A 16,709-nucleotide genomic window follows, 5' to 3' on the forward strand; every position below is an offset into this window, starting at 1 on the left:
GAAGGTTTTATTCCCTGAATGAATGAAGAAAGGATTCACGGACCTCATGTTTTGGAACAAGGGATAAATATATTTTTATTTTACAATTTGTTCAAAACTTTGTTGAGATTACTGGAAGAAAGCTATTGACCTTTAGCAACTATATCACGGAAACGCATGAGGTCCCATGATGGACGTCTGAAGTGTACGGAGTGACTGTGATTGTTTTCTCATGTTGTTTTTGCCAGCATAGCCAAAGCTTCTATTTGTAGTTAATATTAATTCCTAAAGAATCCTCCTAAATTTCTGAATTTAGGATAAATTCAAGAATTTACTATTCAGAATGATAGTGAGTGATCATTCTTCACTCACTGAATTAGTGAGTGAAGAATGATCTGTGTAACGCCTTTAATGAAAACACTTTGTAATTACCTTGAGAGAAAAGTCAAAGACAAACAGCTAAATGACTTTTCTAGAACTGTTGTTGCTCTTGGCACCAACAGTTCTCTAGGTTGCCTATTGGAATTAACATGAGGACACGGAAATAAAGCTGTATTTGTTCAAAAAGCGGGAGTAGATCTGTTTGCACTTTTCACCCCCAAACCTTTCTCTCTCCCTGCCTTATCTTTGAATAGTATAAACATGAGCCTGTTTTAGCCCCAAGAGATTAAACCAATGATAAGAGCTGGATCTATTCCCTAAGGGAACCAAACACTTTTTTTAAACAGCTTTATTTCTGTTAATTTTCAAATGCATGACAAACAATTATATTTGGTACATTGTTTAGAAACAGTGGGTGAAAAACAAACACAATAGCAAAACCTCAAAATAACTTGACAACTATTCAACACAACTGGTCATGCCTATTAAAGTGTCAATAAATCAGTTATTATTTATTCTTTCTTTCTCCCCCTCCACCCCCACCCATCCACCTCACACACCCCCTACGTCTCTCACTTACAGGATAGTACAGGTCCAACTAATATGATTACACAACCATAGTACTGCCAGTTTATGTTTGAACTAATCCAAAAAAGAGTAATTCCGCATCCCGGCCAGTCACATCCATAGATGATAATATTTCCATGAAGGGGTCCCATATTGCCCCAAATGCTGCTTGTTTTCCTCTCATACTATAAAGAATCTTTTCCGGTTTACAGTAAGACACCAACTCATCAATTAATTATCTTACTGATGGCGATTTTTCAGATTTCCAATTTTTCAAAATACATTTTTTTGCTGCTGTGCTTGCAAGAATAATAAAGTATTTCTTATAATTTATTCTAATAGTTGTTAAATTTCCTAAAATCCACACCTTGGGTTCTTGTTCAATCTGATGTCTCAGAACTCTTAATGTGATCTCAATCATATGTTTCAAAAAATTTGGAACCAAACACTTTTACCAAAATAAAAACTCTTTTATTTAGTTGAACAATAAAAGTCAAGCTTGTAAATACTAGCTTGTAACTACAGTGATTTCTGTCACAGCATTGTGAGCCAGAGTTGGAATAAAATCAGTTGATCAGAAATTCTTATGTGTCCATTCCATACAAAGATTCCCGTTCGAGGCACAGGCCGGTATGAGATTTGATATGATAACCTTGAGGAAAAATACACACTATCATATTTACAGAACAATTTAAAAGAAAACAAATCTGTTACAATTCTATTTTTAACATTTTCAACAGCTATTTAACTTCTGCTAAAATAATCTAAGATGTTGACTCTTTAATAATAATATTATTATTATTATTATTATAGCATAATAATATTGTTAGTATATAATAATAAGAGTAACTATTAATAAGAATAACTCTATTCTTACCTCATTGATCAGTCAGCAGAATCTAATGCTGCAGCTGTAACCTCACTGTGCTGTGCTGAGCTAAAGGACAGGACTGGTTGTTACATCTCTGGATTCTGAGGCAGAGTCTCCAAGGGGCACAACATGCAGGTCTGACATATTTCAGAAATGTATCTGAGAAAAGTGGAGATGCGCCGATCCGATATTAATATTTGTTTCTGTCCTGATATAAAAAAAACATTGGATCAGGTATCGGTGATAATACTTAATCATTAGGGCAGATCTGTTTAGTTTAACTCTATGCTTTGTGCTCTGATCAACATCATGCTTTACTATTTATTTTACATTATATTTAGAATTTCTTATAGCACTTTCTGAACCATTTGAAAGAATGTTTGTTTCAGTTTATTTTTACATGTTACACCAAGGTAGTCAACCTACTGTTTTTGTCAGTTTCGGTTTCTGGTTACACTTTATTTGAAGGGACGTGCTTAAGACTGACATATCACTGTCATAAACATGACTTAACAGTCATGAACATGAATGTCCATGACTGTTGTTATGAATTGTTATTCTGTAAATAATGACACTTTTAATGCAAAGTTGCACTAAACCTTGCATTAAGAATCCATTAAAAGTGTCAGCTTTGCATAAAAACTGTCATTATTTACCAAATGACATTTTATTACAACAGTCGTAAACATTTATGAAGATTACTTCATATTCATCACAAGTCTTATGTTTATAATAGTGTCATGTCAGTCCTATGCATGCCCCTTCAAATAAAGTGTTACCCATTTTCTTTATTAGTATTTCACATTGGATGTTATCCTCCTAACGAATTAAAGTTGTTGTTTTCACAAATTTGACTAAGCTTGTGAAGCTATTGGTGGATTTCAGTGTCCTGTACTGGTGCAGAGTTATCAAATCAGAGCAATTCACAGCAGATAAAAAAAAGCAGGAGTCAGAAAAAGAACATCATCAATGCTTGTTTTAAAACAATCCAATGAGGAGGATCATTTTTCTCTCAGGGACAACAAGGACACAAAGACTGCATTAAGGTCCAAGGGGACTAAACACACAGACTTCGAGATGTATGTGAAGCTCTTAACAGACTTGCTGCTTGTACTTTGCCAGTGCTACTTTGCAAACAGTGTTACCTTAATGAGAGTTAGAAAACGTGGTAAGCCATTAGTTTCCATAAAACCTAATATTTCTAAACAGGTGATATTTTTATTATTTTTCCTTAAGCTTTATCTAATTTGTGTATGTTAGTGAGACAAAATCCAATAAGCCTTCTTTCGGCTGAACAAAATTTTTTCTTTGACATCTTATGAAAAAGAATTTCAAAGCATCAGAACTGTGCAATGGAAGAAACTTTGATACCAGTAACAGGCCCATGCCTTCTTGGGTCCTTGTCACACTGTCCTGGCATTAAATTAAACCACTAAATATTCAGGTAAATATTTTGCCAAACCATTTACATGAATATGCATTAATGCATTCAGTAGAACCTGACCACAGAAGCTAACATCCACGTTAAATGGCATTCCCAGTATTGCACCTCGGTAATTCATCATTCCAAGCTGGATTTGCTTTCTAATGTTTTAGATATTAACTACCGAAAAATCTTCAAATAGATAAGTTCTCTGTGAATAATTTGGAGTCAGAAAATTCCATACTCACCTGGGATCCACTCTATATCTGTTTTATCTATATTTAATTTTATTCCAGCTGACCTGACGGTGCACTATTACCATTGCAAGTCAAGTAAAAATGAAAACAGATGTTGTAAATTATTATCCATTCCCTTCTTAAAGCCACCCTCCAAAAAGAGACATTGTTAAAAGCGTCTACCCAGCATGTGGAATACTCCATTCCTGGAGTCGTTTTCAGGTTAGCGACTGGAAACAGTAACGCTGCTTCAGTTTCACTTCATCCCAGGAGGTTCTCCACTGTCACTGATGGGGTCTGGACCAGAGTGGGCCAGGGGTGGGGGCAGGTAGGTAGGAGGGCACATGGACTCTTGTGTCTGTCATAGTTTGTGTAAACTGGGCGAATAGGAGAAGTTTTGAGCTTGATGAGGGAAGTCATGGTATCTCTCTCTGCTGATTCACTCCCTTCACTATTCACACTCCTCAACGCTGAAGCAACATTGTCATGAATTTTTTAAGAACTGTGTTTGGTGAGGGGCTTAGATAAAAAAGCACAAATGATCTCACCAGTCTGATAATACACTGTTTTTACAGAAATGTAAAAGTCCTGTCAAAGTAAAATGTTCTGTTGTCTTAATAGCCATAAATTAATGATGTGCCTTTCTTTTTCTCTCCTATGTGACGGGATATTAACCCACTGACACCTTTACAGGTAAGCGACATTTTGTTAATTTTGCTATTATTTCCTAATGGAAAATTGTGTGTACATTCGGTAATCTCACATTGTACGTTAAGAGTTTGTTGTCCTCCCTGAAGCCTCAGGTTGCTACGACAACCTGGGGACCACATGAATTGTTTGTCACTTGCCATCCGACTTGTTGCTTTGCTCTGACTCGGTACAGTTCTAATGGACTTTGAGTGAAACTGACACAGAATTGGCATCAAATTTACTGGCTTAAATGGAGATGAATGTAATTGAATTGTATTATCATGAAGTTGTTTAACTGGATTGCTTTGCATTGTTGGTGGACTAAATCAGTTCTTAATTGGATTCATTTGAGCTTCATTTAAATGGATTTGAATTAAACATGTTTATTTGTGTGTGTGTGGTGCTGAAAGACTGCACTTTGATGAGCTTTACAAACGTTGTAAACATACTCAGCCAAACGCTGTAAACCCATTGTCCTATGTTCAGATTTAGTGATGCTTCTAATGAAAACTTTGTTTTTAAAGCATTTGTGTCATCAGGCCAGGCGGCAGGCTCTAGGTCTTCAGGTCTTGAAGTTCATAGTGCACACAATGCTGGAGGGTGATGCACTCCACCCAGACTGGGTGGAGTGAAGTGGGGTTGACCACTTCATGAAAAAAATTCTGTTCTGCTCTTTATGGGATCATTTTGGAGTTGGTGGTAGCAGTGAGAAATTGCTGGATAAATTATGACTGTGGAACATTTAAAGCCCGGTATGTTTGCTCATCTACGGCGAGTGTGTCAGTAGACGTTGAAGGTCAGAAAGGAAATAACTTTTTCTCCTCACTTGCACATTAAGCTGTTTCCGCTGAATGTGCCACTAATGTGGGCTTCATGCTGGGAAGCTCACATTAGTGACACAAACAAGTCACATCCAGGCCTGGCGGTAATGGCTGTTAGGAGGTGGAAGACTTTACTTCTTATTGAGGAGTGAAAGTGGATGCCACTGATTGAGGCTTATTCAGCATTTCAATTAATATTTTGATGAGAGTACACCTTGCCTAGAAATGTATTTTCCTTACAGAGTGAACAAATGCATAACAGGATTCAGTTACTTTTATTCAATAAGTTAAACACAAATTTTTTTCCTATTGTCACTATGATATTAGTACGGTTATAATGAACTCTGGTCCACCTTCGCATCTTGGTCTCTGCTCATGAACTGTGGTGCAGTACGAATTCTTTTGCAAATGCCGAGTGGACCGTAGACTGCTCCAAAAGCAGGAAGCAGACTACAGCCCAAGGCATTCTGGGTAAATACAACTAAAGCAAACCTGTGAGTCTAGATTATATCAGGGGTCCTCACATCTAGACCTGAAAGGCCAATTTCCTGCAGTTTTTAGATGTGTCCCTGGTCCAACATATCTGAAGCAAATGTCTGAATCACCCGTCAGTGCAGAGTCCTGTTAATGACCTCATGATTTGACTCAGGTGGGTTGAAGCAGAGACAGATGTAAAAGCTGCAGGGAACCAGCCCTTAAGGCCTGAATTTGAAGACTTCTGTTCTATATATTGATACTTAAAAATCTGTCCAACAACATAATAAATGGTTATTTTTTAGAGCCGTGAACAGCAAGCCAGACTCTGACCCTTCTTCCAACATCAAAAGCAACAAACTTTGCAGCTGTCCTTCCCATAATCCAATAGTAGATGTTTTCTTTAAGCTCAGCTCCGAAACAGTGGTCTGGTGAATATATCTGCAAAAACATGTCAGAACTCCTGATTTAACACATGTACACATTTCTCTGCACTATAGTCAGAGCACAGAGAGGCCAAACAGGGACAAGACCCAAAGATGACCTGCCACACACAGAGAAACACACTGAAAACAGTTGACACAGTACGATAGCACAAATATGAGCCAAGCATTAAAACATCAGACCAACGTTCAGGGATCACTACCCAGACACAACATTTTGTTGGAGAAAGCACTCTTTTCAAGCTTCTGATTTAGGTTTAAAATAAATACATTATAATCTGTCCGGAAACTCTATTAAATGATTCCTGTTTACGGGACTGGGTGTCATGTAATGACTGTTCTTAAAGAACCCCGAAAAACACACCAAAAAACACCAGCTCAAATATCAGATAGAAGCTGTAGAAGGTAAACACAAAAACTGTCATGAACTTTGGGACTTTGGTCTGTTTTGCTTTTCCTATTCAGTTCCTTCCTTATCTTTAAGATTTCTTGTAGTACTATGGTGTTTCTGTTTTTGTATTTTAGTTCAGCCTTTAGTTATGGTTCTCTGTATCTTCTTGATTTATTTTGCGAACCTGTAGCTTCAGTGTTCTCTTGTTGGTGCTTTTTGGTCTGAATCTTGATCATTTCTCGTGTTGGATTGTTAATCTGGTTTGTTTACATTTCTTTTTCCTTGTTTCTCACGTTCCCTGCATGTTCAAGTAGCTATTTATCCCGTCTTATCAGTTCAACTACCGCTGCATCCGCACCTGCTCCTTGTTCATTTATCAACTCTCCTGCATTTCTGGATCCTGCTCTTCATTGTTTTATAACAGAAACACTGGATCCCAACAGCTGACACAGTAATGCATCACACATACAACACATATTATAAATTCTGCCACTACCCCCCCCAACTAAATGCAATCCTTGATAATGATATATTCCCTAGGAATAGAAATTTTTGTGTTGAAGCTCTTATTTTCAACCTTAACAATATATGCTCTAAGTACTCTAAATGGTATAGCTCCCTTGAAAACTATAAAATCTAGGAAATAGAAATCATTAGAGCCATGATTAAATGAAACCATTTGTGCACTTTGTTTGCTGAGAGGAGTGAAAAAAGATAAATTACAGATTTGGTTTGAAATTCTGAAAGACACTCTGAGAATATTATTAATTTAACAAAATCTAAATACTTGATTGATATTATAGCTTCCAATAGGCACAAGTCAAGTCATTTTAGTGTCCCGGATAGAGTAGAAAATTCTTTGACTAAATCTGGTCCTTTAGCCTCTTTAGAAATTTGTGAGGCTTTCTCTAAGTTTTTCACTGAGAAAAGTAGTGTCCCTAGAGACTCAAATTCTCTGTTAAATTTAGATCCTCATGGAATGCCACAATGTGTAGCTACTCTGAATCATTTTGAGTCAGTTTCACTTGCAGAACTGACCTCTGTAATTAAACATCTGCAGTCATCAGATTATTCTTTAAGTTGTCTTCCTAACCATTTGATACAAGACATTCTTGTCACTTTTGGTCCTTACATCTTAATGATGATAAATGCCTCACTTCACTCAGGTTGTGTCCCATCAATTCTCAGACATGCTGTGGTTAAACACCTTCTTAAAAAAACAATCTAGATTCAAGTCTATTAGAACATTTTAGGCCCATATCTAAACTTTCTGTTTTTGAGGTTCTCGGAAAGTTAACTTTTATTCAGCTTGAATCCTTTTTAATAGATTATAACAAAACTGAGAAATTTAAGTGTAGGTTTAAAGTTGCGCATAGTACTAAAACAGCTTTGCTGTCGACTCTGGCAATTTTGCTGTTTTATTACTTTTAGATCTGAGCGATGCGTTTGGAATGGTTTAAATCAAATTCAGAAAACAGAACTTTCTTAGTCCATCTTGATCACTGTTGTTCTGGGGCCACACCTTTAAAGTATGGAGTCCCCCAAGACTCAATTTTAGGTCCTAGTTGTATAATTGTATTGCCTTTTGGTCAGATTTTTTGGAAATTCAACATTTTGTTTAGTTGCTTTGTGGATGACTACCAGATTCATATGCCCCTAAAAATGCTAAAAAAAAAATAATAATAATAAATTCTATACAGATATTATTAATAGGTTGTTTAGCTTAAGTTAAATCAGATTCATCTTAAAGAACAAAGGCTCTCTGTTGCTGCTCCTATTCTCTGGAATAAGTTACCTTTCCAGACTAGATCTGTCCACAGTCTGGATCATTTTAAATTGCTTCTTAAAACTTATTTCTATCCATTCGCATTTAATTACGGCCTGACACGGTACCTTTTCTGTTGTGATGTTTTAGTTTTATTTTCTTTTTGTTAATTTATTGTATTGCTTTGTTGTCTTTGTTCAGTGCTCTGTTGCAGTTTTAATCTGTTTTTAAAAGTTTTATGTAAACTTAACATTGTCAATTTTCTTTGAATTTGATTAAATCAAAGAAAACTAATTATGTAGTAATATATAGATATGGCATGAAAACCATAAATAAAAATAACTACCTCAGAGAGGATCAGTGTGACTTTTCTGGAGCCGATTTATTTGGAACGTTTTATCTATTTGGTTATACCATAAAGCCCTGTGTGTTCCTGAGTTTTTTCACAAATTGCTGCTTTTATAAGAACCTTGTAGATATTTTCTGTCATTTCTTGTAATTTTCACAAACTATCTTTTTTTATTTGCTATTATTTGCTAAGTCAAGGTAAGCTGAATCAGCAAAAACAGTGTGCCTAAAGCTGTATGTGGGCTTAACCCACTAGCTGTGTGGCCTGATGTGATCGTGTTATTTCGGACCGGGTTTGTGGTTGGGTATGAGCAGCTTATGGACCTTCTGGCACTCACAGTGGTACATGCTCTGTTTTTTTCCTTCAGGTGAAGCTGAGAAAGGCTCTTAGGATTAGATGGGATTAAATTATTCATGGCGATGTAGAGAAAGAAGCAGTAAGAAAAACTCAATTTTCGCTTCTCTGCCTCTGGCTGAGCTGCTATGTGGGAGGGTAAAGGTCAGCTGAGGGGAAAAAGGATTTTATTATCTTTGAAAGACTTGGTGCCACACAGATGTAAAGGGTAAGAACAGAAATACAGTGCTAAAGAGGCTGATCAAATATTTATGTGGATGTGTTTGGTCTTATAGCCTCTGTAAATTATTTTTCTTAATGCTTCATAATGCTGGTAGTCATGTCAACAGCCTGATACACTGTAAACTAAAGCTGTCAGATCATGAAGACAAACTCTGAGAGCATATTTTCACACCTTAGGAAGATGGAGTTAGTCGGAACATGTTGCTGCTTTGGTGCTCTAGTGAGGAGTGGAAGCTTTTCTCAAAGCCCTTGTTGTCTCTGGGAAGTGGAGAAAACTTGTTTACAATGGGGCAGCGTAGGCCTGTCCTAACAGCAAATTTTGCTGGACAATAAATTGGCCCAGAAATTATTGCGATAAACAATAATATTGTCATTTTGAAAAAATGTTCAGCTAATATAGTAATAATAATGAGAGTACACCCAGTGAAAGATCAAACAAACTAATTTTCAAAGAACATTTAACACTGAAACCAAAAAACACTTTAAATATCCAAAACAACAATAAAAACTGATTTTAAAGTTCCTCTTACCAAAAGGGTATTTTAAAATAGAGAAAATAAGTAAAGGTAACAGGTGGTGCAAAACTAACTACTTCGTACTGGGTGTCACATGTTGGCAGCGTTTCTCATAATGGCAGCTTTTCATCGATATTAAAGGGGAGCATCTCTTGTACAATTGTTGTCCAAATGGAAATTATTGCACTCATTTAAATTTTCATGTAGTTAATTGATTTATTGCTTATTGTGACAGGCTTAATGCTGTGTCTCCTCCTTACTATATTTCAAAAAGGATGTAGTGGTCAGCGTGACTTTAAAGCCAGCACAGCTACCAAACCATGTTTTTTTTGTCAAGTATCAATTTGCTCATCCTGCTGCTCAGTCAGCTCACAACATCCTAGTTTAGCACAAATAACAGTACACAGGGTTTCCCCCATAAAACTTGCTAAGCCCGGTGGCCGGGGTGCCGAGGCGGTCTGTCGTGTTTTTGTATTAAAAGATGTTAAGATGACAGGAAATTTTAAAATATCACTCGGTAATTATACGTTACAGGAAAACATCACCAGTGAAACACTACTTAAACCCACAACTAGTCTTAAAAACAACACATCAAAATATACAATTAAAATGAATATCAATTATTTGCACTTTTGTTTAATGCAAATTAAGTCAGCAGCTCCATCAGGCCCCCCAGGGCTTCAGGGGCCCCATAAATGCTAATATTTTCACACAGACCACAGATACATGAATGTAACAGTTGTTTATTGAGATGATCAATACTGCTAAATTTGATTCAATTTCAGCATAAATGAAAAGATTTGAAGTTGTTTAACATTTAAATGTAAGATTTTAAGGAGCTGGCAAGTTTACTTTGTAAAAGTTCAAAGAACAATATTCATAGTTAGCTTGGTTTGTTACCACAGCTACAGTCTGATGCTGTAAGTTTAATCTTTAAGTTTGAGCTCAGTTTATTCACAAATGCAATTTAGTAAACTGCAATTATAACTGATTGCTTTTTAGGTTGGCCAATTAAACTACTCCCAGCACATCTGTTAGAGGTGCTGATGGTTTTAGCAACAAAAGAGGTCCCTAAATCAAATTCTGCTCAAGGCCTCATACAGCCTTTTACCGGCCCTGCATGATGAGGTAATTTGCTGCACTATGCAGAGATGCGCAACAAACAGGAGATTTAATTCAATGCTGCTAATGTGGCTTTAGTAGCTCTTTCATTTCGTGTCTGTTGAGTTTTTTATAAGCGTCATAGAAACTATCCTGGTTGGTCGAGTTTATGGGACGAGTTTCTCAGATCGCCGCGCGACCGCGCACATTAACTCTGTCTGACTAAGTGGACAAAGCATTTGATACCGTTTGATGCATTGTGTAACTGGAAAAATAATACTAAAAATAATAATATAATAATATAAAATCAGCATTATGCGTTACTCACCAAGCTGAACCTCCATGATCAGGTTAGTGCTAGTTCGTAATACACCGGCCAACCCGGAACACATAGATATACTTTATCAGCACAGGCAGCGCCGGTTGCTGGGCAGCGTGTTGAGATGTAAAAGCCGCACAAAATTCTTTGTTCACAATATAAATCATTCTCAACGCACCTCTGAAAGCGCAACTACAAGTTATTCCTGCAGTTCACGTAGAGCTGCGCAGCCAGAGCTTACAAGAGTGATGTTTAAAGTACTATCTTGATCAAAAACTCTGGAAAGAATCATAATTCCTCACAGGGGGTTAATGTAAATATTCATACAGGTCAGCCTGTGTCCAGTTTGAGGGAAAGGAGTTGCGCTCAATCCGCACTGAGGTAAACTTAATCCATCTACTACAGTTCACAAGACAACGCGCAGAGGCGCCAGCGGTGTGATTGGTCCAGCTTTAAATGCATAAACTATACCCCTATCTTCTATAAACATATCTTTTAGGAATAAATCTGCTCCGCCAGTGAAACGCTCAGAGCAACAGAGATGCTTGCAATCAGGCTTAAAAAAGAAAAAAAACTAACAAAAAAAAACAAATATTTAATTATTATTATTATTTTCCTAAAAACATAAACAAGAAAGGCTTAGCCTGGTGGTAGCGCTAGTAAAGGATGGCGGGCTGCCAGGCCTATAATACACTGGGGGAAACCCTGGTACAGGGGTACAATTGCTCCTCAAATGACGTGAACAAATCAAAGTGATTTTCTATTTACATTTGCTCCTGCTGCCACCAGTGAGGTACCCACTGCATTATTTCAGAATAATGTATACCTTAGTGCTTTCAAGTGAGTAGCTCAGATACAACTTAGAAAGCAGAGTTCAGCCATGTCTTTGTTACAAGCTGTACTAGAATTATAAAAATGAACAGAGGTAATAATATTGTCGTTTTGAGACCATGTCAGTGATGGGAGACTGCGCTGATTACGTAGTGAGGTGACATTCACTTTGCCTTATCCAGCCGAGATGTGCACAGCAAGAAATATGTGCACGACATATGAAAGTTGTAAATTGTTCAACTTTTGTTGGTGTTGCTATAACATCCTGTGTATTTGGTTCAGCTCGAGGGGAGAAAAACTGATGCGTTTAGCTCCCTGTGTGTTGAGCTGTTACCAAGGAAACGAGAGGGCAGGAATAACTTGAGACACCGGAGTGAAGCTTTTTGTCATCCTCTTTGGTATAACGAGAGACATAAGAGCAAACGAGTGATTATTATCGCCCTCCTTTTATTATCGAGCTCATTGACTTGTTGTTTATTGCAGTAGGTCTAACTAAGATACAGTTGTATTTTGAAATGTTCTCATTTTTTATTGGTTCATGTTAAAAATTTGTGCTCTTAAAAGCCAAAAAAGACCTTTAGAAATCTAGATCAAAACCTTTGTAAAAGATTCCCAGTTACTCTGGCTACTTGGACACAAAAATCTTATTAAGAGAAGACTCAGCACTTTTCCACAGTTATTGTATCCAAAGCTGTTTTGATTTTCAAACATCACTGCATATTTTTGCTGCTGCAGTTTCTACAGCATCAACCTTAATCCATCCTCTGTAAATCTCTGCAACAAATGCTCATATCCATCCTGTTTGCCCTGGAAGTTTCCTTAAAGTAAATGAAGAGACATGTCAAGTTTCCGTCAATGTTCTCCAACCGTTCCTGATGACATCACTGGCTTCGTTCAATCTCTGCCCACCATCCCGTTATGTTCTGGTTATATGGCACCAGTCAATCCGCCCTCTGCTGCCCAACACAAGTGGAGCAGAATGCAGTTGCAGACACACCCAGGCCCTCATAAAGGGTTCGGTTAGCCGTCTTCTGAGGTCTGCATACTTTCTGGAAAGTACCATGCGAGTTTGAAGCTGTTTTAAATCTGAAATGTAGTTGAATGTTAAAAAAAAGAAGCTTAACTGCTGCCAGTGTTTTTGACACAACATTCTGAAGTGAATCTTTTAACTTTTTAAAGATGGTTGAGACAATCTAGAGAGTTTCAGCTTGCATTGCTCTGCTCCCAGCCAGTACTCAGTGGTTCCTAAAACAACCCTGGGAATAAAATGTTTTCCACTGTACAGAATTCCACAGGAAAGCACGCTCCTTTTTCGTGGAATTTTGCTGTAAAACTTCATGGCTCCCTGTAGAAAAATTAGATCTTTTTTCCCGTAGTTTTTTTTCTTTTTATTGTTTTTTTGCCAAATCATTAAAACTGCTTTCTGTTCAACTCATCTTGTGACGAAATACAAAGGACACAGAGACTGAAAGATGGAAAAGCACTAAAGCTATTATAGAAATATTTTTTAATAGCGCCCATGTAGACCCATCTTTTTTTTTTTTTTTTTGCTCGGCTTATTTTCCAGCTGGTTTCTCTGCTTACTGTCCAACAGAGCACAGAGAGCTAAAGGAAAGCTTCTTTCTCATCCAGACTGCAGTTAAAGCAACATCATTAGTAAGTTTTGTTCTAAGCAGGATCACAGAAACTATTTGGTGCTTGTAAAATCAGCAGCTCTATAACCACAGAGCTTGTTTTATTGTTTCTAATTGTGGAATGAGCATGAGCATGTAACGGTTATAGTGCAGCTAGTGAGCTCTTAACGGGCTATGGAGCCACCCTGACTTGCGGTCTGTGTGCCTTTACCTTTAAGGGGAGCGGCATGGAGAGCGCTGAGCGATGTGGCCGGTTATGTAAGTCTTGGCTGTGCCGCTCAGAGCTGCTTGGCCCTTGCTCTGTCCCACTGCCAGGCGCTGGAGGTTTCATCACCCTGCTGTTTCAAAAGGCCCTCTGGACTCTACATAGTGTTTAGCTCCACTCTGTAGTTTGCCCAATTTATTTTCTCCTTTCCTCTCTGCTTTCCTGCACCATCTGTCATCCTCACTGATAGACCGTCTCTCTGCCGTCCCTCCCTCCATCCTCTTTAGCTGACTCGCTCCATCTAGTAAAATTATTATGGTCTGAAAAATCCAAAGTCCTGGTCATGTTTCAGGATTTGGGTTTTATTTTAACTTTGTCATTTACCTACTTTATCAGAGTCATGTTCATAAATAAGTGCAGGGTGTTGAAAAGATAAAAATTGAGGAGACCTGTTTAAAACCTCTTTAAGGGGCAGTATTATGTAAAATACTCTTTTTTGTTATATTATGATGTTATTCCTTCAGTAAAACCATACCTGGAGTTTTGCTTTGATTCTTTCATTCATGTTTGAGGAATCCTTTAATCTTCATGGCAACCATTCAGGTATGCAGACCTAGCTCTGCCTTCGAGGTGCAGTTCCTCCCCCCAGCTGCAGTTTCCAAACTTCTGAGCTGCATCACAGAGCAGCCCTCCCCTACGATTTCTCCTCTCAGCACCTTCAAACTAGCCACCTGCAATTGGCAAACACCTGGTGGAACTGAGCATCTGCTGAGCTCATTATACAAACTACTTCTCAGTGGAACACTGGTCAGAGTGCTGTTAAAAGTTTAAGAAGCGATGTTGCGATGACTTCCTGAAGGCAGAATGTTGGAATGGGCAAGACTTTCTTAAAGAGAGAGAGGCCCAATTTCAAGGTGTTAAATTACGAAGCCAAAGTTCTCTTAAGCCGTGTTTGATATATACAACATAACATAGTAACATGATTGTGCTATAAAATTATACTATGTGGCTGGACTCTTTAAATCTCCTGGACCTGTTGACTTGCATGTGAGTGTTTTTGGGATGACAGTTTAGGACAGTGGTCCCCAAACTACGGCTCGTGGGCCGGATTCGGCCCGCCTCCACATTTGATCCTGCCCCCCTGAACAATACCAGAGAGCATTTAGATTTTTTTTCATATACCGTATTTTCCGGAATTTAAGCCGCTACTTTTTTCCTAAGCTTTGAACCATGCGGCTCATATGTGGATTTTTATTCAACCACCAGGGGGCTCTTTAGCATTAAGTGAATCATTGGAAGTCAAAGGAAGTAAAAATTGGAAATAAAAGAAGAAAGCACCCACTAAAACGGAATTAGGTTTTAATAGGGAATTAAAATTTAAGAATGTTGTTGATCAGTTAAATAGCATTGAGGGGAAAAAGAAGATGTTTTTTTTTTTTTTTTAAATAATACTGGGATCATGAGAATTTGAGGGATAGATTTTAGGATCCAATAGATGGCAGTAGTGCAATAATAATGGATGCAAGCTGCTGTTGAAATCTAAAGAAGAAGAAGAAAAAGAAGAAAGTGCCCATTTTCATTTAGCACATGCTAGTAACAGACACAAAGGATCAGCACTTTTACTGTTACAGTTACCGTTCAGAAACTGCCGTAATCAGTTCAGTTAAATCTAAACTTGGCAACTTTTTATTTTTCAACCCTAATAAATGTGATATTCAATTATGTTATGACTCAAATTTTGGCTGTCCGCCCCCCTCTGCTGCTGCTGCTGCATCGTTGTGGAAAACCTGGAGTGGAGTGGCAGAGATAACTGCAGCTTATAGCCCAGTGCAGCTTATAGTCCGGAAAATACGGTATTTATTTCATAAATAGTGTTATTTCCTGAATTTCTTCTGTGAAGAACCCAGAGAGGGTTATTTGATTGGGCTTTCTGGAAAACAATACATTTTTACATTTAGGCTCTCCTGCAATCGTCACACTTTTTCTGTTACAAACTGACTCCGGCCCCCCAACCAGAGAAGGGAAAAGTTATGTGGCCCTCACAGGAAAAAGTTTGGGGACCCCTGGTTTAGGGGTTAATATTCCTGTTGGAAAGACTGCTTTCTTTTTTCCATTTTCTAGATGACTAAAGTCTTATAGTCCTTAATAAACACAATACATTGTGTGTCAAATAAATTAACCACTTTGGGTTCATTTATTTGACATTACATTTTACATTTTACTCAGTGGTGTTTGACTTACTGAATAATTTAAGGCCATTTTAGGACATATTTTGTACCTGGGGTTCTTAAATTGCATCTAAAGTTACAAACAAAAACCAACATTAATATTTTAGAATCTTACATGCAACAAAAAAGTCCAACAATTTTGAATTTCATTTTAAATTCAAGTAACCTAAGTTTATTCAGATGCCTCACAAACAGTATGTTAGTCCATTGTTGTCTGGAAAATTATGGAATTTCAGTTTGGATAAAAATCAACAAGTTTACTGTTTGATAAAATGCTGCAGTCGTGTCATGTACAGCTCTGTGTTTGACCTCTTCCGGATTGACCTGGTTTATCTGCTTGAATGTTTCAGATCAGTCCCTCTAGGATGTTGCAATGTTATTTTGCAATTGGTGTGGCCTAAAATTACTGATTTTGCAGCATCATTTTCAAAAAGCTGCTGTCAATGTTGTGAATTTTTTTAAGCTTTATTTTTGTCATAACATATGGAGCCTATAAAGGACATTGAAGTAAAAAGTAAAAAATAAACTTTCTCATATTCACCAGATGCTTTATCAGGATTTTGACATAGTTAATATTTAATGTGCAAGTACCTTTTTGAAGAAGTATCTCAATTCAAACCAAATCATACCCTGAGGAGAAGTCACAATGCAAAAGAAGAATCCCATGTTGGTAATTAAAGTAACCATGAACTGTTAACACAGTAGGAGCAAATCCTACAGAACATCTTAAAAGGGTCATCCCAAAATAAACAAAAAAAACCCTGCAAATGTTACCGTTTAGTTTCACACATGCTGTCATCTTGGTTTGTATGGTGTCATGAAACAGGAAGTTAAATTAGAAAGGGAAAGTGGATTGGTAAAATTTCAGCCAAGTTGCAGTGATTGGTCGGAAAAGAAGGAAACACGCAAA

At 37.4% G+C, this 16,709-nt stretch overlaps 1 protein-coding gene across 3 annotated transcripts in view; it reads left to right on the plus strand.

Annotated features, from left to right (window-relative positions):
• The window catches only part of thrb (thyroid hormone receptor beta), a 102,969-nt gene that overhangs the window by 25,919 nt on the left and 60,341 nt on the right, over window positions 1-16,709 (plus strand). The window contains exon 1 of one of the 3 annotated variants that reach the window (XM_008421264.2): window positions 1,823-1,933. The exons of the other annotated variants lie outside the window; for them this stretch is intronic. The gene's annotated coding sequence lies outside the window, so the exon portion shown is untranslated. Of the gene's footprint in view, window positions 1-1,822; window positions 1,934-16,709 lie in introns of those variants that run through there. 3 annotated transcript variants of the gene reach the window in all.

The sequence above is a fragment of the Poecilia reticulata genome, linkage group LG11, assembly GCF_000633615.1.
Source record: "Poecilia reticulata strain Guanapo linkage group LG11, Guppy_female_1.0+MT, whole genome shotgun sequence".
In the NCBI taxonomy this organism is placed as follows: Eukaryota; Metazoa; Chordata; class Actinopteri; order Cyprinodontiformes; family Poeciliidae; genus Poecilia; species Poecilia reticulata.